Source organism: Gambusia affinis, linkage group LG18, assembly GCF_019740435.1.
Source record: "Gambusia affinis linkage group LG18, SWU_Gaff_1.0, whole genome shotgun sequence".
NCBI lineage: Eukaryota > Metazoa > Chordata > Actinopteri > Cyprinodontiformes > Poeciliidae > Gambusia > Gambusia affinis.
In genome coordinates, this window is record NC_057885.1 from 4,289,381 (window position 1) to 4,312,937 (window position 23,557).

General features: G+C 37.5%; 1 protein-coding gene across 3 annotated transcripts in view; it reads left to right on the forward strand.

Moving 5' to 3' along the window:
- Positions 1–23,557, forward strand: part of nrxn2b (neurexin 2b) — a 746,427-nt gene that overhangs the window by 10,318 nt on the left and 712,552 nt on the right. For 2 of the 3 annotated variants that reach the window (XM_044097997.1, XM_044097999.1), the window contains exon 1: positions 1,245–1,955. The exons of the other annotated variant lie outside the window; for it this stretch is intronic. The gene's annotated coding sequence lies outside the window, so the exon portion shown is untranslated. Of the gene's footprint in view, positions 1–1,244; positions 1,956–23,557 lie in introns of those variants that run through there. 3 annotated transcript variants of the gene reach the window in all.

The following is a 23,557-nucleotide window of genomic DNA, read 5'->3' on the forward strand; positions in this document are numbered from 1 at the left end:
TGCGAAGTTAGCAAAGCTTTTAGATTAACATATTTTTTCCCTCTTTAGTCACTCTGTTGCTTTTTTCTGTTTAGTCTCAGTTACCTCTAAAACAGATTTTTTTTTTTAAACAACAACCTTATTTCTTACTTCTCAGTGATGATTCTATAAAATAATTCTAATTTCTCCTAAATTTATCTACCTGGGAAGAGTCTGTTTCCCTCTGCAACACAAGGCCAAAGGCCTGCGGATCTAAACATATTTGGTAAATCTCAAGTTTGAGACAAGGCTGTTTCATAAAACAGAAGTAATTGTTTTTATTTTAATATGTTTTATTTTTTTAGGGGTGCTGAAGTCCCCTTAAAGGTCCTGTTGTGTTCATTACTGTTGTTGCTCTTGTATTAAGCTTCTTTCTTTTGGATGATAAATTGTACAAGCTTTCAAAATCTATACCAAACCAACTCGTCGATATGAATTGATTTTTATCACCCGGCGTAAACACTGCATAGCCGATTCAAAATATGAATTATTTAGAAGTTTCTAATGCAATTAATCCTGTTTTATCAGGACTGTGTGTCAAGCATTTGTAACAAATCAGTGAAAACACGGATGGCTGTGATGATGTGAGCCGTGAGCAGACCCCCTGCCTCCATGCTGCGCTTTAGAAACGCACTTCCTCTGTATCAACTGGGAGATAATGGAGCAAACAATGTGCAGTATGATTATAATAATAAATGTGTTTTATTCTGTGGAGTGCTAGTAATTAAGATAAATATTTCAAAATAGAAACTTTACTGAATGTCCTTTGTCTTTGTTGTAAACCCCCCCCAAAAAACAAACAAAAAAAAAAAGTCCAGGGAAATTGTTTACACACACACAAAGGCTCCTGAGAAACAACTGATTTAATGGGGAAATGATATTTTACTGGATGATAAATTGTAGCAATATCAATGTTTTGACACCATTTTAAAGCAATGTATTGATAAAAATGTATTTTCGCCCTATGAAAGAGTAGTAAAGTCTACACTGGAACTACAAAACATTTTAAATATCCAAAATAAAACTGCAACAACCAGAAACAATAAATAAGAACAGAATAAAAGCCAAACAAAACCAAAGCCAAAAATAAAATTAATTATAAAGTTTCTGTTTACAAAATTGCCCTTGTGTAAAGATTAAAAGCAATCTGTTTTATGTCATTCATTACTATTACAGTGGAAACTTATTAAGACAAACAAATGCATTTATAAATGTTTTTACTTATCTCTATGTCGACTAATTTTGTTAGCTTTTTCTTAAAGCTGCATGCTTCTGTCTTTTAAAAGAAGTCAACAGTGTATGGGAGATGAGACAAAGCAATACCGTTTCAGGAACAGATAGAAACTGGAATAAGAAACTAATAAGTTAGAAAACATCAGTGGTGGGCTGTCGGGGACAGCAGGGCCTTCTCTGAAAATTCCTAGAAGATTGAAAAGAAAAAGTGTAAAACGTTTTAATTCTATTTGGTTTTATCTGTAATTTAATTGCTTATTGGTATTATTGGGTTTTTACTTTAATTTCCTACTTTTAAAAAGTGCGTTAAACATATCTGGTGAGCGGCTCCGCCTCAGGACCTGCTGTACAAATTCAGCTAACTCCTCGTCAAAAATACCCAAATACCAAAAAACCAAAACAAAACAAATACCGCGTAACAGGCCATAGTTAGCATGGCTGACAGAATTATCAGCCAATCAAAATTGACAGACAATGACGGCCTGTAAGTAAAGAGCTCCCCCTGCATTTCCCGTCACTGTAGTGAACTTGGTATTTCCAAAATGGCTGCCGCATCCGCTTCAACTCCGGTTGAAAAATGGCCTTTTTCAAGACGCTAATTCATGGATAAAAAGAAAAAATTAATAATGGAAAATCCACACCGACGAGTGGCTGACAGCTAGCACTGAGCACAACAAACTGTGGAATTTATTTACAAGTAATGGGTGAGTGTTACCTTTCTATTAGCCTACATTCTCATACAAACTTTACATATGCTAATATTTTTTCTTTCAATTGTTCACAATTGTGCTATTTGAGCAGTATGGTTTGCTGTTGAGTTTAACTGGGGAACAGTAAAAAGCACAACAGTGTGCGCTGTTGCCCGTGTATTTTGTTGATATATTGCTTGACGTGCATCGTTGGGCTGCATTGTTGCTTTCCTTGGCGTATTTTTGATTATTGGATGCCTGTTGCTTGGTGTTCTGCTTAGTTCCTTCATTGTCCTGCACAACGTGCGTATTGTTCAGGTATAGTTGACGTCTATTGAAGGCCCTGACTGAAACCCCACAGCCCGCCACTGGAAAACATTAACAGAGCAAATAATACAAAACTTTTTTTTCTTTTTATTTTATTTCATTTTTTTTTATCAGATGCTCTTCTACTCTCATTTTCAGTCTGAAGCTCTTGTCTCTGGAATAGCAACTCAGAAATGAGTTTTAAGACACGTCTAGTTGTTCTGGGGTTTAGAGCCGTTCCTCCCATCAGCGGTGTTAATCAAGAGTGTTTAGCACTTCCAGGTTTCCAACTTCCTCACTGTGTGTGTGTGTGTGTGTGTGTGTGTTAGGGATCATAACAGCAGCAGAGTTACATGTGAACCCATTCTTGTTGATGTTTTTCTTTTCCTTTTTTTTTTCCCTCTGGGTTTCTGCCTCACCTTTGCCGGATCGTTTTAATCTGTGTAAAAACAAAGCGAACAAACGAACCACACACACACAAAAAAATAATAAATAAATAATAATAAAAAAAACATGACTTTTCATTTCTGAATTTAGTTCCAGGCATATTGGTTAACAAGCCAGGGTGGAAACAGCTGGGTGCGTTCTTGCAAGTTTAGAAGCCGAGTGTTGATGGGAAAGCTGACAGAGATTCAAGGACAGATACCAGGAGAGGAAACAAAACAAAAGAAGTGGAGATCAGGGAAACACGGCAAACAAAGACAGATTACAGAAACTCCACAGAGCTCTTAGGTTTCCCCAAAGTGTGCTCCTCCAAAGCCCTATCAAACTTCTTCTGAGTATTATTGATCGAAAGCTAACACTCTTGCCGAGCCATATCCTCTGAGGAGGCGGCTATCTGCAAGCCATGCACTCTGCTCTAGTTACCCACTCTCCCCTCACTAACCCTGCTGCGCCATCAGCCATGAATCTATACGACTTGGTCACACCTGTGTTGCCTGGAGCAAGTCAGCGTCCAGACAAAGCAGTGTTTTGTTCTCCTGTTCAACAAAACCCAGACTCTCTATCAATTCTGGTGTTCTAAAAATAAAAAAATGAATAAATCTAATATATTTTTTAATTATTATTGCAAAACAGGTTCCCTACATTCGCTGAAACATTAAACTAAAGTATGCTGTGCGTACTGGAGAAACATGGTATATTTTGGATGATTTTTTCCTGTTTTTTTTTTTTTTTGTTTTTTTTTTTTTTTGTAAAGCCATGCAAAGGTTTCCACCCAGTTCCATCATGAAATATATTTAGTTGTTTTTTTGTGTGTGTGATAGAGTAACAGAGTCGTCAACAGTTGCGAAGTGGACCGAACACGATGCGTTTTTTTTTTGCGGTTTTTTTTTCCTGACAAAACAGATTTGAGACATGCGACATGCGTTTCCCTTCAGACGGCTTTGTACAGTGGATCAACGGTTCACGATTGGTGGATTTTTTTTATTTATTTTTCTTTCTCTGTGGAACTGAATGTTAATTTTTCAGATTACACATCTCAGTTAAAAATAATTTTAAGGAATTTTACATATAGTACTCGCACATTAATAATAAAAAAGAAAAAAAAAGTTCCAAGACAATATTTATCATACAAGCAAAGCCATGAGATAAAAATAAATGATCACAAAAAAATCTAAAATATATATGTTTTAAAAATGCAACTTTAGGAGATTAAACGCCTTGGTGCAATGCTATTGGCTGATGTTTGCAAGGCAGCCAATCCGGTAGAGCTATTCATTTTCAGTAGAGCTGATTGGCTGTGCAGCCCAAACGTAGAGACACGAGTAGTTTCATACAAATGGTGTAAATTGTTGGTGTAATTCTTCCAGGCTAATTCTGAAAGAAAACGTTTTTTTTTTTCTTTACTCTTTTGCTAGGATAAAATTTCAACCTTCAATGCTTTACTTATGAGGACTGAATATAAAATGGACTTCAGTGTTTTAGCAAAAAAAAATAAAATCTAAAAACAAAGTTTTTATGTTATTGATCTACCATATAAAACTGCATAAAAAAACAAAACATAAAACGTATAAAAACCTTTGCTTGGTAATGTGAATGCACCTGATCGTTGCATGAATTACAATAAAATGTGCTGACCCCGATTATTTCCATGACTGTGGTCACAAAAATCTTTTGTCTGTCCAGTTTAACCAGAAACGGCTGCAGAAGCTGTCCAGTAGTTTATCAGGACTCATAATTCACCATAAGCACCAGGAAAAGATCCATCTTTGTTCAGAAACGGTACGTTTCTGGTACTTCAGCACTTCTTGTTTGGACAGCTCCTCTGCCTGTCTGCTCAGAGCTCCAGTCATTTCAGCACCATGGAGAGCTCAGCGTCCACCAGGATGGTTTGGACCGTCCAACACCGCTGCACGTCCCCTCCTGCTGCATCATGGAGCTAATCAGCTGACCCCTGTGTCAGCTGCTGCCAATCCCCTCAGCTGTATTTGCTACAAGCAGAGCCTTCATGCTTTATTAAATATTAATTAAGTGTTTATTTCATTCCTTCCATTAAACATTTCAATTAATTCTTTCTCCTTTATCTTTAAGGAGGGGGAAAGAAAAGAGAAGACTCAAATACAAAGAGTTGTCTGACATCAGAAACGGATTACACCGGGTCTATTAATTGTGCTACAAAATTCCCGCCATCGATTTGTCCGGTGTAAACTCGCGCTCTCATATTTCATCACTGCAGCCTTGGAGAACATGAAACCGGCAACTTTTTAAATAGAAATCTTCTTGGCGGGATCAATAGGCAGCGCCGTGTCAATGGAAAGTAAAGCATTATTTCTAATAACGCCGTGCCTCAGATGTTTACTTATGCACGCACGCCATCTGCGGCGCACGGCAAGGGAAGCTGTTCTCGGTTTTCCTCTGATAAAGACGCCGAGTCAGATCACACAGGGGAAAAAAAAAAAAAAAAAAAATCCCAAATCCAAACTGCTTTGTTCTTCAGCTGTAAACACAATCACATTGTTGATTGGGAATTATGAATTTGTTGTTTCAAGTATGTTTTTCTTCTTTTTTCTTCTTCTTTCTTTTTGAGGTTGGGAAAGCCTGCCACTTTCCTAACCTCACTGTAATTTTCTTTTTTCTTATTCTTTATTCTCCGATAACTCCGAACAGATCTTCTGCGGCTAACAGTGGAAATAACAGAACAATGTGGGCTTAACAGCCCTTAACAGGCTTTACACAGCTTTCGCTTTGTGGAATGTGGACGCTAAACGCTTCGCTGTTGATTCAGGCATTGTGTGATGATAAACAGACAGACAGAGAGAGAGAGAGAGAGAGCCATTGTGTGACGACAAACAAAAAAGGTGACAATTTTCTCTGATTCCTTCCGTTTCACCAGTTTCGTTCGGTGAGGTTCTCCTCCTCAGGAACATTCAGCTGCTTTTCTTGTGCAGTGCAGCTGGAAAGCGACATCACAGAGCTGCAGAACGGCTGAGCGGATCTTGATATCGGCTCTGTGCACTTAGAGCAGTATAAGGGGCTGCAGCAGAGAAGAGCCTGGACAATCTCTGGCTCCATTCTCCTGTCTTCTGTCGAAATCAGCCAATTGTGTCCAAAGCGCTAAGAGGTTTTCAGCACCTTGGATTTTCTTTCTTTTACCCCAGTTGAGCTTTTTTTTTTTTTCTTCACCCTTTTCTCACAACTTTTCTCCCCTTTTGTGTGTGTGAACGCAAATCTATGTAGCACAGACTGTAGCATCTCCCTACAGAGAGAATACTGCTACATAGTGCTTTTTATGATGAATTAGAGGTGTTTTTTGTGTGTCTGTGTTAAATCGGTTGGTTGACCTCTTTGTTTATTTCCCTGACGGTGCTTATATGTCGACTTGTTAATGGCAAGTATTGGTCTCAGGAGGCAAACAGCCGTGAAAACACGCAGTCAGGCCTGTTTCTGTACAAGCCAAGGAATGTTTATGTTTTTTTCTTTTTCTTTGTCTTTGTTTTAATGTCTGGAGTTTTAAGTTGTGTTGAATCCACCTTTTTTCAATTCTGTTTCCGATACCGATACAGAATCGGGAGTTTAGTATTGTCCGATACCAATCTGATACAGGAAAGAAAAAGTAACGGATTGACTTAAAATGTTTTTTATATTTCTAAACAGACATAAATGTAGTGAATTATAATTTTGTTTGATAACTCTGCACCAGCTCAGCAAACATAAATACACCAATAGCTTCATAAGCTATTAGTCAAACATGTTAAAACAACTTTACTGTGTTGAGTCAGTGTAATTAGGATCATAAGAGTTAATGCAAAACAAACGATAAAGAAACTGAAACTAACAAAAGGTTTGTCAAAAATGTAAGAATAAACAGCAACAAACATTTGAGTGGTTCAGAAAGCTAATTATGAATTCTAAATATAACACAGGGTTACATAAACAATATCTTTTGGATGTTTATGATTTTTCAACTGAATTAGGACTATTTTTGCACATCTGAAATAGTGACATCCATTTTTCTCAATCAGGTCAGATTTTTATTCTAATTCTATTTAGAGAAATCCAATCTTCTGACAAACATTTTTGTGACATCATCGGTTCATTTCCATTAATATTTCTCACGCAAAGAAGGTTTTAGGAGAAAAAAAAATTGTTTTAATCAATTAAATCTTACAAACTTGTATTCCTGTGAATTGTATAATAAACACTAATAGGGTACTGGGGTAAGTACATGTGAATTGAACATTACGTCTCCGTCTGTTTTCTGTCCTGATGGAATCTCTCCTCCTGCTCATCACTCATTGATCAGAGTCTCCAGATGTGAGAACAAGTCCTGCATTTTGATGCTCATGTTGCTCCATAGTTCAGAAACTTGACCTGCTTGAGCAAAACCAATATGACCTTTGGATTCAGCTCAACAACATGACCCTGAAACAGTTGAAAAACCCCAGACAAGTTTTTGACTGTTGACCAGTGCAATGTAGAATAAATAATAAAGTTTGACGTCACTCAGAGCACAAAGCGTAGAAATAGACTGAACAGATTGTCACAGATACCCAATCTAGAATTTTTTTGTCAATATCAGGACCAATACAGATATGAATATTGGATCGTGAAGTCAGTATACATGCAGATGTGATCTTATTATCAGGCTTTTGAGGTTTTGCTCTCCATAGCTTCTCTCTGTTTATGTTTCTCTTTTCTTGCAGTGATGTGTTGCTGCCTTCAGCTTCACTGTGCTGCTGGTTTATGTATCTTAAATAAGGGCAGAGTATATTCTGGTGTAATCAAAGCTCAGCAGAAGAAGTGCTGACTGGAGGCCGGCCGACGTTTGGGCTGCCGGTTTCGTGTCGGGTCACAATGTAAATGCAGCGGTGAGGTCACGCTGTGTTAAGCCCGAGCCTCTTAGTGCACTTAAGGTAGCCGCAGAATATCTATGTAAGCTCTTTCCAAGTGCATAAATTGTGTCTGATGGCATGTGCACCGTCAGAAGTTTTTTTTTTTTTTTTTTTTTTACAGCAGAGGAAATACTCCGGTGATTTATGGGGCGCAGCACTTCTGTTTACTATGCAGAATGAGGGCACGTGCAGCGTCGCATTTTTCCCCCTGCATGCATGGGATTGTGCAAGACTGCATTCAGTTATGTGGGATTAGAAGATGGAATCCTTAGTGGTGCACGTTGCACAAGAACTCATCCCTGACTGTGTACCTATTAAACTTTTCAGATTTTTGCCACTATGACTTTGCAGAGATTCGAAACCAGAATCATCCTGCTGCTAGGCAAGGGTGCTACCTTTTGTGTTACCAAGCAACCTGCTTACATGTCTAATAAATACGATTTAGCTCAGACTGGTTGTAAAGTAGGGTTGGGCGTTTATTGTATCGTTTATCATTCATTGTGATAAATTTCTTGTCATGATGATAATTTTGATTTATCACTGTCGCAAAAAATCCCAGTTATTGATGTTTAAACTTCCCCAACACCATCGGGATTGTTAATTTCACTACTTTCTCTGCTGTTTGTTCAAAGGAACCATCAATAAATAGGATGAAATGCAGCTGATAAAAATCGCATTTCTTATGAATCTGGTGTCCCAAAGAGGCATGTTGCAAAGGGGAATATTTTTCTAGAGCAGCATTTGTGTTTATGGGGCTACAATTGCTGCGACACACAGTCATGCAGATACATAATAAATAGTTCTTATTTTACACATATTACCACAAAATATCACTATAAAAGTTTAAATCTATCCTCCCCTAATGCAAAGTATCTATAACTATTCTGTTGTAGTTTGAGGCCACTATGACGTTTGAGTTCTCTTGACCCTTCTGGGCCACCGTACAAATGTATTCAGCGATACAAATAGAGTTTGTCTAGACGATGCTGCAATATATCCACCGATTCTTCAGTGGTTTGTAGTTTCTGTTGTGCTTTGAAGCACAGAAAATGACCACTTCCTGTCCTGTAGCCTTGCTGCAGTGAAAGCTGGAGATAAGTCGATGTGCAGAGTCTGGAGCGCAGGCAGACCGCTGTCAGCGCTGCCTCGGCCTCGGACGTCAGGTCTGATGGAACGAGAGACGGGCCGAGAGCAAAACCAAGTATGACCTTTGGATTCAGCTCAACAACATGACCCTAAAACAGTTGAAACCCCAGACAATGGAAATGACTGTTGACCAGTGCAATGTAGAATAAATAATAAAGTTTGAGGGGTTATAAATGAAAAGGGAGGACAAATGGAAGTAAAAATGGTTTCTTTTTTTAATCTAGAATTTTGTCAAAAAAATCAGGACCAATACAGATATGAATATTGGTGGAGGTGGACAGTATACATGCAGATGTGGTCTTATTATCCAGGCTTAGATTGCTGTCCATAGCTTCTCTCTGTTTATCTATCTCTGCAGCATAGAGAAAGTTACTCAGGCTTCACTGTGCTGCTGGTTTATGTATCTTAAATAAGGACAGAGTATATTCTGGTGTAACCTCTTCAGCAGAAGAAGTAAAGTTAATTGTAATTGTAAATGTTTCTCCTAACATAAGTCACTCTCTTTCTACACGGTAAAACCTAATTAGTTGTCCTTAGAAACTCAATTGTTTTTAGTTTTCATGAAACTGACTAACATTATCTTGTGCAATTTTAGTGAGCGTAATTTAAGCTAACTTTATAAATCTCTTTACTTGTAATTACTTAAACACCCAAATTTCTTTTCTTTTTTTTGTATATGTACATAAATTCCAAGGCTTTGAGAATAAACTTTTTTATTAACTAGAATGAGGGCATACAAAGAAATTGACATTTTTGAAACATGTTTCATGGGATTGTGCAAGACTGCATTCAGTTATGGTGGGATTAGAAGATGGATACTTAGTGGTGCACGTTGCTACTGTCACTGACTTCAAATTAAATAAGCTAAAATGTTTTTTTTTTACCACTATGACTTTCTATTTAAATAAAGTTAGTATTATAACTAATTAAAAAAGGTTAAAGCCACTTAATTTTACCAAACAACCTGCCACATTGTCTTTACGATTTAGCTCAGGACTGGTTGTAAAGTAGGGTTGGTAAAAACCGATCTTTATCATTCATTGTGATAAATTTACTCATCATGATGATAATTTTGATTTATCACTGTCACAAAAAACTTATTGATGTTTAAACAACATTTGTTAATTTCACTACTTTCTCTGCTGTTTGTTCAAAGGAACCATCAATAAATATGGATGAATTTGAAAATATGATGAAATGCAGCTGATAAAAATCACATTTCTTATAAATCTGGTGTCCCAAAGAGGCATGTTGCAAAGGGGAATATTTTTCTAGAGCAGCATTTCTGAGAATAATTTGAAAACCTTTTTTTTAGAGTTTTTAATGAGAGTCACATAGTCATAGTTGTCTATTTGAGAGAGGGATTTCAGATGTTAAGTATTATATATTCAATTGGTTTATTTATTATTCATTTTTTAGTCTCCAAAAGACTCAGTAAGTGTTTGATCGACAAGTTTTGTGTTTCTAACCTTCATTGGTGGAGGTGGTGGAATTGGGTTCCACGCCTTCTAGGTAAATATTAACAGGGAACCCTAAAGCTGCAAAGGAAGAGTTGGAACAGTGAGCTGTAGGTTGTGTGTGTTTTCCAGGGGTGTGTGTGTGTGTGTGTGCATGTGCAGGGAGAGAGTGATGTGAAGGAGGGAGGAGACTGCAGTCATCATCCATTCCTATTAGAGGAGAAAGGAGAGGTCAGGAGCTCCGTAGGGAGAGGGAGAAAAGAGACGATAAGTCACCAAGAGGTGACAGAATATGGCAACATTAGGAAGGGGTGCGGTAATGGAAATGAGGAGGAAGAGTTCAGCGGGGCAAAGTGGAAGGAGTTATAAATGAAAGGAGGATAAATGGAAAACAAGGCTTTAATCTAATTGTACCATCAATGGAAAAAAGAGAGCCGGAGAAAATGAGTTTCGGTGGAGGTGGAGAGTACAAGCTGTGGTTTGACACCAGCTTAGATTGACTGTCAGTTAGTTCCCCCTCCCTCGGTATCTATCCTCTGCAGCCTAAAGAAAGTTACTCAGGCATCAGAAGTGGCTCAAGTATTTCAGGACAGAGGGAAAATCAGGAACCTCTTCACATTGTTCATATGTAAACAATGAAAATGGCAAATCCTCCAACATAAGTCACTGTCTTCTACACGTTCCTAATTAGTTGTCCTTAGAAACTCAATTGTTTTTAGTTTTCATGAAAAAAAAAAACTAAATTATCTTGTAGCAATTTTGTGAAATAAACCAATTTTATAAATCTCTTTACCAGTAATTATTTAAAAACTCAGCCAATTTCTTTTTTTTTTTTTTGTATATGTAGATTTCCAAGGCTTTGAGCTAATTTATTTATCAACTCAAAAATTATTTGCATACAAAGAAATATTGGTTTGAGATAATTTCTGGTATTGTAATAATGGAGCTGCTGCTGGTGGCACAATGAGAGCAAAAATAAATATCAATCCCTACTGTCACATCACTTTTTTTTACCATATATAAAATGTTTTTACCTTAAAAGGCCATTAATCTATTTAAATAATTATAATGACCATAACCAATCCAGCAAGGTTAAATGCTAATCATAATAATCTTAGAAAAAAGTCCACATTGTTTTACTAATGACAGAAATCTCTGGACTTAGTTTTCAAAGTGTGAGTGTTCCTCCCTGGGGGCGATACTCAGAGCACTAGGGACAGTTGGGAAAAAGTAAACCGAAAAGCTATCTGCTTGCTGTCTACTGATGTTCTTTACGCACATCAACTCTGTGGATTTAGGAAAAGTTGTAGAAAATTTCTGGGATCAGTGGAAATGTTTCCACATTAGAGGATGTTTTGGCCAGTGATATTTCAGATGTTAAGTATTATAATTCAATTGGTTGCTATTTCAAATCCAGTAGTCAGACTACATTTACTTATCAAAATCACTCGTTACTATCTTCTTTTGTTATTTAATCAGATTTCCTCTACTCGTCTTGTCGGTGACCGGCGTCTCTATGCAACAGAAATGTTAAAAATAGGGAGATCGCATTTTGTTGGTGGAAAAACTGGAACTATTTTCAGTTTCTGTCCTTCATCTTTCAAATTTAATGAGTTGCTGGTTGCGCCTTTTTGGGCTCGTTTTTGAATGTGAAGTTGCTCATTTGGGCTTGGAAATAAGCAGAGACTCATAATAAATCCCAGAATTTGTCCGTCATTAAGGTAGTTTTAGTCAGTCTCTCCCTGTTCATCATTTCCCGGAGGATCCGTCCCGCTGTGTCTTTGTTAATGTCAACTTAATTTATTACCTCTCAATGACATCGAGCTTCGCATTGCGCTCCAGAAAACTGCAAACATCGAGACCAATATGAACAGCGCAATAAACGTGAAAACAGCCACGAATAAACGTGTCCGTAGTTGGCAATAGTTATAATGGCAAGTTAGCACCGTTATAATTATTAATATTACGGTAAGTGTCGCAGCCATCTGAGCTGTGGAGCTGACATCAAAGCTCAGGGACAATTATCAGAATCTGGAGGGGCTTTAAAATTTCCATAGAGTTTTCCAGACAACAGTGGACCACACAAATTACTCATGTTTTTTATTTTTGTACTGTTTTTTCTACAATCTCCTCTTCAGTTCAACCTTATCAGTGGAGACACATTGTTGATGTTACCATTATAAAATAACTTCCAATTAAGTATTAGCAAAGATCAATGTGATTTTCACAGGAGGCAGAGCGTTGTTGTTAGCAGCTGCTGAAAACCATATATAAACATTTGCTTCTCTTTTAATCTTCTAGAAGTCTACAGAACATAATGTCTGCCACATTAATTATAATGACCATAACCAGTCCAGCAGTTTGTAGGGAATGCTAATCATAATAATCTTAGAAAAAAAGTCTTCTGTTTTACTAATGACAGAGAGAATCTCTAGATAAACAGATTTTTGTACGAGATACAAAAAAGGTGTATTGTGAGAAATTTTTCACAATATATAACAGATGTAACAGATCTCAAAGCAGCGGTTATTCCTGTGTATAGTGTACACTTTGCTACCACACTTATTCCTTTCTCTTAACTCTCCATAAATATGCGTAGATACAGCAACCTCAACAGCTGACCAAGCTGACTTTAGCTAATGTTAAAGTTTCCAAAATGTAACTTTCTTTGGATGTATTTATATATTCTCACTTTAAAGGTTAAAAGAGAAAGTTAAATAGTGAGTGTTGGATCACAACAGTTTGTCCTGTTGTGATCCAGTAATCCTAAACTCAGATACATTTTTACTGTCCCTTTTCTCATCACATGGCTTTTGCTCCTAATGGCTGTGTTGTTCAGTATTTTTTTGTATTTTTTAAGGAAGGAGATGAAAGAGGGATTAACAGTACAACTCTGTGTTCACAGGTGAATCAACAGCTACAGTCAATAGAATCCTGTTATTTTATGGCTCCTAGAGGAAACGAAATGCAAATGATCGGCTCTCTATATACTAGTACTACTTGTTCTGCTTAAGAAAATTCATCAAATTAGATTCAGCCTGTGAAGAGAACACAGCATTGTTAAGCAACCATTTATATGGCAAAATGTTAAAAATCTCTTTCCAACAAAAAAAATTACTTATTTTCTTTGTTGGAAAAACCATTGTAGAACATTTTCCAAGACATGCCATCTTCCATCTTCCTCCCCTGGATCTGCATGAAATGGTTCGTTCCTGCTTGGCGCTTGAAGGTGTTCAGCAGCAGTCAGTAGAAGACAAGAGCGACTGTGGCGGTTATTTTGTTACTAAAAAAATGTTTGAAAATCAAGTTTTCAAAACAATTGAGAGATAAGAGACAGAAAAAGATAAGAGTGTCAATTTGTAACCCAATTTTTCTCCGAGAGAGGTGATTAGACTGTGAGAGATTATCAACCATTTAGCATAGTTACCTTAGCTGCAGATTATTGTTTGCCTCCATTTCACTAGCATTCTATGAACGAACGAAAAAAATTACCAACATATTCATATATTGAACTTGTCCTTGTAGCTTTTACCACACTTAACAACAGATGAGTTAGTCAGCAGCAGCTCTAACTCCGTCCCTCCTTCCCCTCGCTCTGTGCTATGGTGCTATGCTATAGCTAGCATAGCCTGTTGTGAATGCTCAGTCTGGTTAACATAGTTACCAAAGATGGCAGATAAACAGTTTTCCTGTAATTATATGTTGTTTCTACTCCATTAGCACATTTAGCAGTGAGTGAATGAGGTTGATTGACAGCGTTAAGACCCTCCTCTTGGCCTGTTGTTTTTGGCCAGAACGTTGCATTACTTTAGCCAGCAATAGTAGTTCAGGTGGAAGAAATCCTTATCAAACCATTTGCTGGTTTTACCTTACTGCTAAAATATTTTGTGACTGGAACAATGTCTATCAGAAAACGTAAACTTTAAAGTTCCATCGAGGGAAAGATGTTGAATTGAAAGTGATCTGTGCGTGCGTGCCGTGTCCTCATGTTGCACTGCGATTCACATCGCATGCAATTTATAGCAGCGTTATTCTTCCGCTCATAAAGTTTGTCAGCTCTTAAGTTACAGTATTTAAGTGAGTGATTTGACTGCTACTTTGACAATGTTCTCTGAAAAAAAGACTTATCAGAGCTAATTAAAAGGATCAAATGAGAATTAAACACGGCTAATGTCTGACAACTCTAAATTGCCATTTAGACCTTCTCTAAGTGTTACAGCAGGAAAAGATCTGAAACAAAAAGCAACTCCCAGGACAAGAGTTGAGGACAGTTCCTGTAACATTTCTGCCCTGCATAATGTTACCCTTAGTCTGCAGACACACATATAGTTTTAGTAGGTCAATGAATTCAAATTATTTTATATGAATAGACGTAGTTTGTTAGATGTTGACAAAAATGTCCAGACTTCTCTTTCTGGCATGGTAAAAATAAAGTTTTGTTCCAAAATTAGAATACTTTATCAGTATTTAGTTCTGCTTTGTGTGTTCTAGGTAACACTGTTCTAGTTGAGAATTGGGAATTTCAACAATTGCTTGCAGAGTTTGTCTGACAAATGTTATTTTACAGCTTTACTTTCCTTCAGCAAGCACCATTTTGATTTGCTCAGTTTAGAGCTGCAGGCGCTACATGCGGCATTGATTTTAGACACACTCTTGCGTGCTCGTCTTGAAGAATAAATATGTTTCCAGCACAGCTGTTGAAGCGGGGAGCGGCCATATTTAAATGCCTTACAAGTCGTAACTACTGGGGCCAGTTGGAGTTACGGCTGGTTTTATTTATTTATTTTTTTGCAACTGGGAAGTTGGCATTTCCCAGGTCTGAGTATAACTGGAACGCAAGAACCTGTTCATACTGAACCATGGGCAGACGGTGGTCTGATTTAAAAACCTACGCCACCTACAACAGAATATTGTCAATTTATGTTCTGCTGAGCATTATGTTGACAAAATACATATTTTTACCCTTAAAAGTATGGATGTAAACTTATTTTACGGGCGGTGACGTTTCAGCTCCAGGCTCACACTTTTCCAGAGGCTTTCACTTGGTCCTCTGCTTTTACAGAAGACCAGAGAGTCTCATTAAACCTTTGGCCTTCACTAGCTTGTCCAAGGAGAGAAGAAGAATCACAGCCCTTCTGATTGGTGACTGACCCACCAGTCTGTTAATCAGCTGAACCACAAACCGACCCCATGCGGTGAGACTGTAATCAGATGAGTCGTTGGGTTATGTTCAGAATGGCGTCGGAATCCAGAGTCTTGGCTTCTCTCCGGTCGCTCGTTGTTAATGTCAAACTTTTTCTCGATCATGTTGCTTAAACGCAAAGTGAAGCTTTACGTCCTGGTCTTCGGCGCTTTAGCGCTCCCAGAGGAACTATGCTATGAAAAATAATCCATGTGGTCACATTACCGTCTGCATGTGACTCAGTGCATGCTGGTATGTGGGTTAGAGCATGTAGCCAGGAAACAGGATCTTTCTTTTGTTGACACAGAGGGAATGTGTGGAGGTCGAGGTTTCTCTTCACAGATCTGCCCACTGGAATCAAAAGACTTAATTAATTAGCCAAGGTTTTTATTGAATCGTATTGCAATGCTGCTTTCTCAAGATCTGTGTCTGGAGGTCAAGCAGATTTGTTGACTTGTCTGAGTTTTAGACATGAGATGGAAGAAAATGTGTTGTTTTTTTTTTTTGTTTTTTTGTTTTTTTTGTTTTTTGTTTTCCTGTGTGTTAATCTGAACAAGTAAAATAGCTGCTAAACTTTAAAACTAAAGAGGCTTTTCAGAATTTAATTACCAAGATCAGCTTAATGTTTGTTATTCTTGTTAAGCAGTTAAAGTATTTTGTTAAAATGACAGTGTTGGTAAATCAGCGTGTATATGTAATTAAGGCTTGACAATAAAACTATTTTAATATATTTTTTGAGATAGACATGTGGTCTAACGGGGAATACCTGGACTCATTGACTGCATTTCCATTACAAATTTTTGTCAATATTGCGCTACTGTCGAAAAAACAAAATTTCATAATTAGGTTTCCAATTAAATAAGAAACACAATTAGAATAGGATGTGAATAAGTTCGCTCATGCGATAAGTCATTTAAAAACACACAGCGCCATCATCCTCCGACTACTTCCTGTCATCTTCTTCTTCGTGGTTTTGGTTGTTGTTGACTTGTGTCACGTTTCCATTGCAGTTTTGCAAAATAAACCCATTTTGTTGTGGCCAAAAAAAAACAACAACTTGATTCTAGTGGCAAAACCTTTTTATCAAAAAATAAAAATAGCAAATTTCTATTAAGCAAATTTAATTTTGAAATGTCAAATTGCAAAATTATATGGAATGATCAGCGTGTGATGATGATAAACATTATCACAAGGTTGAGAAGGAATTGCTGTCACAACCTGGAAGTTTTCATTTTCCTTGTTGTTTATTTAAATCAGTTAAGGTCTTACCATACCAGTTCCTTCCCTTGATTTCAGTTTCTTAGTTTATTGCATTTTGTTTTTTGGGGCATTTGGAATTTTTTTTCTTTCTTTCCCCCTTTGGTTTGCATTTTTCCTATGTCTCAGTTCTTCAGTGTTTATTATTCACCTTCCCTTTTGTCTCAGCTGTTTTCCATTTGCCTCTGGTTAGTTCTTTTGGTTTGCTTTGTCATTTCCACCTCACGTCAGTATTTAAGCACCTGGAGTACCGTTGTTCCGTTTGAGTTTTTTAGATGGTAGATGCTCTTACGTCTGTTTACTTCTGTGCCCCATGTTCATGTAAGTTCTTTATTTTGTGAAATATTTAAGTTCTTTAATTTAATTGGCTGAAGTAAAGTGATATTTTTCTAACTACAGTCATGTTGGTTGCAAACTGTCATGTGAAATTGATTTAGATGACTTTCTGCTTATAAAATAAATGTAAGCAAATTGAGAAAATTTCACTGTTACATAAGGTCATTACAAATATTAGGAGAATGCAGCATTTAGTTTTAATTTATAAAAATATTCAAATAAATCTGAAGTTACTGTTTTTTCGGCTTGGAACCTGTTAAAACTGCTTACAGTGCTAGTTTAAAATTTGTTTTGAAACAAACCATCTTTGTGTTTTGAAACCATATTGGGATGATTATCAAAACTGTTCAGTTACACAGAGGTCAGGAACCACAAACGCCTCTCATTAGCTTAAATTCGCTAATACTTGACTCAATTTGCAATAATATGCATCATGGAAACCATGTTAGCACTTCTGCAGAGGCTAACATCCACGGTCTTCCTGATCTTGTATCACTCTTGTCTTTTTTTGTGTGTATTTTACATGATGTAAAGCACTCTGAACTGCCCTTTGGATGAAATTTACTTTGCAAACAAACATGATTGACTGAGAGTATCACTACTGGAAGTACAGCCAAACCAGATACATAGCTATTTCAGTTTTCCAAGATGCACTCTCCCTTAGAATATTTCAGATATGCTCAAATATATGTAGAAATCTGCAAAACAAAGATGAAATAAACAGCAAATAGATCCATAAAAGCAAAGGTATGTGTATATTTTAAAAATGTACAATATAGTTCCACTGTTTTTATTTATTTCAGTTAACGAAAAATGTTTTCTCACTTTCAGACTTCATGCTAGTTTTAGTTAACTACGTTTAGTTAACTATTTTAACCTTGGTTCTAATCCTGTTCCGTATCAGCATCGCAAATGTTAGAACGAATTTAAAAAATGTCGTCAGACTTACTATTGTGCTAAAATATCAGATGGACAGATCTTTGCTTTTCTTAAACAACAGTTTGAATTTCCATAACGCAACTGTTTTTTTAAGAGTTGCATTTTTGGTTGGTATGTTTTTTTTTTTAACAACCTCGCATCCATGGTGCTGGATGTCTAAGGAAAACTGTAGGTTGCATGTCATCCCTTTTTCCATTTAGTTACCGCCTCCCATCATAATTTTTCTTTTTTAATTCATCCTTGCAGCACTCTACACCAAAACGCGCTTAAGATGCATTTCTGCTTTGCACAATGCGGCTGCAGTAATGCGCTCGCTTGTAATGACCTACAGTTGATTTGTTTGTGGTTTGGAACGGCAACACCGTGGAGGACGCCGGCATGCATAATGTGGATTAAATCACGAGTCCAAAGCGTTACGATGCTGAGACATTGCTGCGCTTGTGGTCTTGAAGTCTGCACACACACACACACATGCACGGCTACAGTGGGGGTGTGTGAGTGCACACCCCCACTCACACACACACATGCTGCATTTGTGTGCTTTTCCATCAGCTGTGGAAGGCTTCGCTTTGTGTGCGTGTGTGTGTGTGTGTGTAATTTAGCATGAGTAGATTGTTGCTGTCAGTTGAGGTCCTGAGCTGTGTGCGCTGGGTGTCTGAGAGTCTTATGGAGTCGGTGCTTACTCATGTGGAATGGACCTGCATGAGTGAGCTAATCAGACCTATGGATCCCGAGTGAAGTTGTGGAATTTGAGATGCATAAATGCCAGACCAATTAAAGACGTTTAAAGGCTACGTGAAAAGCACCAGGAGTGAAGTGTGGTAAGCTCGGCCTTTGGTTGGATAACGCCGTAACAGCGGCGCCGTTTTTCAATTAGGACGATGATGCAGTGAAGATCTTTTGTGCGAGTCCAAATGACGCCTGAGGTTGTCTCGAGAAATATCTCCCTTCTTCAGTCCCTACGTCTGGGCTGCTGCACTTAGCTGTTGCACAACGTTGTTGAGCCCTTTAGGATCATTTTAATGATGCAGCAGTGATTTTAGTTATGCTAATAAATGAGAACTGATGACACATCTGGAGAGGAGGAGGAAAGGAAAGGAAAGGGCAAAACTGCACAGAACAAAAGGAGAAATGACTTCATAGGTGGGTGGGAAAGTGGGGAGAAATGGTAAAGAAAGGTTATCATTTGATATTCAAAGAAGATTTTTGTGATTTTTATGTTTTATTTATTTTTTTTAAATACTTCTGGTTCTCTCTCAACATCTTGTCGCTTTAACTTTGACTCGTTTTCTGCCTTGACTTGATGGTTGGTAACCGGTTTGTGGTTTTTCACATCTTGTGATTTTTGAATCACAATAAATTTGATCTGTATCAGTAGGCCTGTCGAGATAAAGGATAAATCAATTAATCGAACAATAAATTAAAACGATCAACGTCATTTTAATTATCGCCTTTATCGTCTCTCCCGGCCTTTTTCTCTTTCTGTTGATGACACTGAATTAAAAAAGGCTCAACTCCACTGCTCTCCACTGACCCTCCCTTCCTCATTTCCTTCCTCATCTTAGAGGGCCGATTGTCGGTCCATTTTCAAAACCTGAGAGATCATACATTAGCCGACAGAAATCCTAGGCTTAACGGATCGATCAGGTTCGATGTGCCGTGTGGTGTCCAACAATGGGCACAAAATAATGGCTACAAGTCCAGTTAACTAATTTTAAAACCAGGCATTAATCAATACTTTACTACAATCTACCTGCAACGCATGTGGGTCTAGTGTCAGCGTAACGTCCTGACTGAATAAAAATCATTAGAACCTATTTATGTCACGTTAACAAAGAACAGCTGAAAAGTTACCGGGTTCATCACCTGCGTAGCGATTTCACTCCAACTCCTCCTCTTGTCATTTCTATATTCTTTGCACGAAATGTTTTATAAACATTAATGTTGTTTCCACATATCATCTCCAATGTCCGCTGGACTTCGGGTTGCACCGTGTCAGCTGTTTGGGATTCCCCTCTGTTTGGGATTCCTCGCGCTTTCTGATTGGCTACCTGTCACATTCAACAGGTTGTGATAACGCTCCCAGTCGGGAAAACCCCGGATTTAGATCAACGAGGATCTACCGTAACACACCACACTCTAAGGAGAATCGGTTGTAAAATCACAAGTGACAATCTTAGAACGCCCAAAGTTCTGAGATTGTCATAAAGGGAAAATGAAGGTGTGAACTAACGTGTAGTGTGAACTATTGCATCAGGTAATCGGATGTCGCCATCTTCTCTATTTGATTACTGAAAGGCAACATAGCATACAGACTTCATAATCTGTACTCTTTTGGTTGAATGCAGTATTTATTTACACTTTGATGTTTTTATTCAAGTACATTTTTGTTAATGGAGACTGAGAATCCATTTTATTTTTGTTTTTGGTTGTTTTGTTTATTTTATCAGTTCCAGTGTTAAGCGTTCTTTTGAAAATAAAGTGCATCTATTTTTGCCAGGAAATCACATGCATTATGTCATTTCCATTAAATCAGTGTGAAAAGGTCTTCAAACAATATTATCGTTTATCACAATAATCTTTGAGACAATTAATCACTCAGCAAAATTTGCTATCGTGACAGGCATATGTATCAGCAAAGGAAATTGGATGCATAGCAGTCAGAACATGGAAAACCGGTGTGTGTTTCATGTTTAATTTAATTGAAAAGGTAAAAGTAAAAAAAAAAAAATCACACAAAATCTTAGCAAGTATTATTTTTGTAGCAAATAATAAGCAGCAGATTTTTGTGGAAAAGAAATCTGGTAGTGAATCTAGTATTTTAAAAGAAAATCTATATTAAGGAATTACTAACTTAAAACAATCTTCTATATTTTGCTGAAAAGTTGCTTGTTAGTTTTGGCCTATTTTAAGTATACTAAGAGATTTGCTCTAGAAAGTTGACAAAAAATACTTGGTAAGATTTTTGTGTTTTCACAGTAAAAAGAAAAAAAAAAATCCCAGTTTTACTGCACAAGACAAAATCAGCCTGGTCTCTTATCAGCGGTTATCAGTCAGTCGTGCTTTTTCCTTTGGATGTGTTGCCCACAGTTTGGCACCGTTTGGTTTGACTGATCTGTTTATATGAACTGCAGCAAGTCATTACGGCTTCCTGCTGCTCGGGCGACATGCCCCTCCCTGTGTGACATTCCCCAGGACATTCATCAAATGCCTAATGGCCAAAAACAGGGGCCAGGCCACACTCATCTCAACACTTGTGCTTTTGGCTAATATGTTTCATGTGGCAGATGGAGGGAAGATGGCGGGGGAGCTGCAGTCCAAGAAAGCTTGTTTGTGTCCTTGGCCGGCGATCTTCCACCGGCTCCTCAGGACGCAACTGTTGAAGCGGCGCTAGCTTTGACTAAATTTATTCCTGTTATGATTCAAGATCTCTTGAATGACTATTCTGAACTATGCAACAAAAAGGGAAATGCTGTGATTCTTGGAATAAATTAAAGGTTAAAGAATAATTTGGTTAGGAAGCTAAATATTTAGCTTAAACAAAGCTAAATGTTTAACAAATTATTTAAGCATTTAGCTCTGAGCTAAGCCTTTGGTTTGAAGCTGACTGTTAATTTCTAAATGAATGAATAACATGGTAAAAATATGACTTTGACAGATGACTCCTGACTTTCCTCATCATATGACTCAAAAATTCAAATGATTGTTGTAAAGTTTTGGCTGTAGCTTTACAAGCGGCACCGCACAGACTAATGTCATATATTAAAACACCCACATCTTGATATGGGAATATTAAACAGAAATGTTTCTGAAAACTTTGAGGTGAATAATCATTTTTCCAAATTTGGGCAAAAATATCAATGAAACATCATCCAATTAGTGTGGTTGTGATACTAAAAGTAACAAAGATGCCCCAATGCTCCAGAAGGTCACCAGTATCTAAAGAGGCAAAGTTAGTATTGTATTTTATTTTTTTCTCTTCCAGGGGGTCTTTTTGTGGGCTCTAGTGTCCCTTATATGACAGTAGGCTGACAGGAAAGGGGGACATGCGGCAAATGTCAATTGGGTCCGGGAATCGAACCCGCAACGGCCGCGTCGAGGACTGAAGGCCTCCAAATGTGGGTCGCGCTATCCCCTACGCCACCACAGCACGCTCCAAAAAGTTAACATTTTCTAACATTTTTCAGTTATCCTTTGATACTATTTAGTTTTACGTGTCAGCTCAGTATAAAGAAAGTAGATTGAAACATTTGAATATTATGAAACGGCGTAAACACGTTATTGTTTTTGCAAAATTTCAGCGTCCTTATTTAGTTTAGCTCATCGCTTCTTTCAGTTTACTTGCAGAGCTTGTATGTAGAATGCATAGTAGTCTTTAAACACCATGTTAAAGACATCATGCAACTGAAAAGTGATGAAGAATTTAGGTTTCATCAGCAATAATCGGTTTTGGTTATGTGTGTAGAAACGAAAATAATTGTCCTAATTACACTGGAGAGGATAACGAGTTCAACTGCCAAGCTTTTATCACACATGCTGGTTAAAATGTCTTCCCAGTGGGGCAGCACAATATTTTGCAAACATATTTTTATGCCAATAGTTGTGTATCCCAAAGGACTGTTTGGAATAAGTTTTTTGTTTATCATACCGCAAGTGTCAACAATGCATGCTATTGCATGCGAATAAGATATTCAGTGTACTGCATGGTTTCCTGTTGGATTAGATGCCAGCATCTGGTACAGATGAATGCTAAAAGTCACAAAACGTTTTGGGAACTTCATAATGAAAGATGACAACAAATAGTCAGGAAAAAAAGTAAATCTTCCTCACTATACTTTACCAAAAACATCCCAGTCGCAAGATGTTAAAGTACCATGCATTTCTAAATCCTCACACACACACACACACACACAGTGTGCGGTTTCAAAAGTCATGCAGCACTTGAACATGTCACACTGTGAGACACCAATAGGATAGAAACTCCTGTCACACAGAATAACGGAACATGCCAGACTGCTTGTCTCGCTGCTGCAGCTAAAAAAAAAAAAAATCTCATCAGACTGGAGTTCAAACAGACATGTCAGTCCTGCAATGAATGGAAGAGAAGCTCCAGGTTCTAATGTGGTTATTTAGTCAGATTGTAAAAAGAGGATGAGGGAATGGAAACGGCACAGGCGCTGATTTGAAGAAAAAAACACAAATCGGACGTCCGTTTCAGTAGCACTCGGAGTTTCCCAGACATTTCTGACCATGTTTGACTTTTATCTTGTCGATTGTCAGAGTTAGACTGACGGTTGGTGAATCTCTTCACTCTGAGCTGATGTGAACTCACAGCCTGAGATTGTACTTCTTAACGTGAGACTTCAACTGTAATCCTACAGTGACATTTATTTTTAAAAAAAGAATCAAGTAACTAGTAGAACAGAAAACACCTCCATACATAGCCGAGAACAAAAATAATTAGCTTAGCATATGTTTTCTGTTTGAAAAGAATTAGAAAGAATCAGTCAACTCAATTTAATAAAGTATATCTCTTAGCGACGCGGTCACTTATGAAAAATGCATAAATAAAAAGAAGTCTGTTCAATTTAGGCCCTGTTTACACACCAGCGGTTTCTGGTGAAAATGTTAGTTTTGTTGTGTTTGTACTGTACATTGACA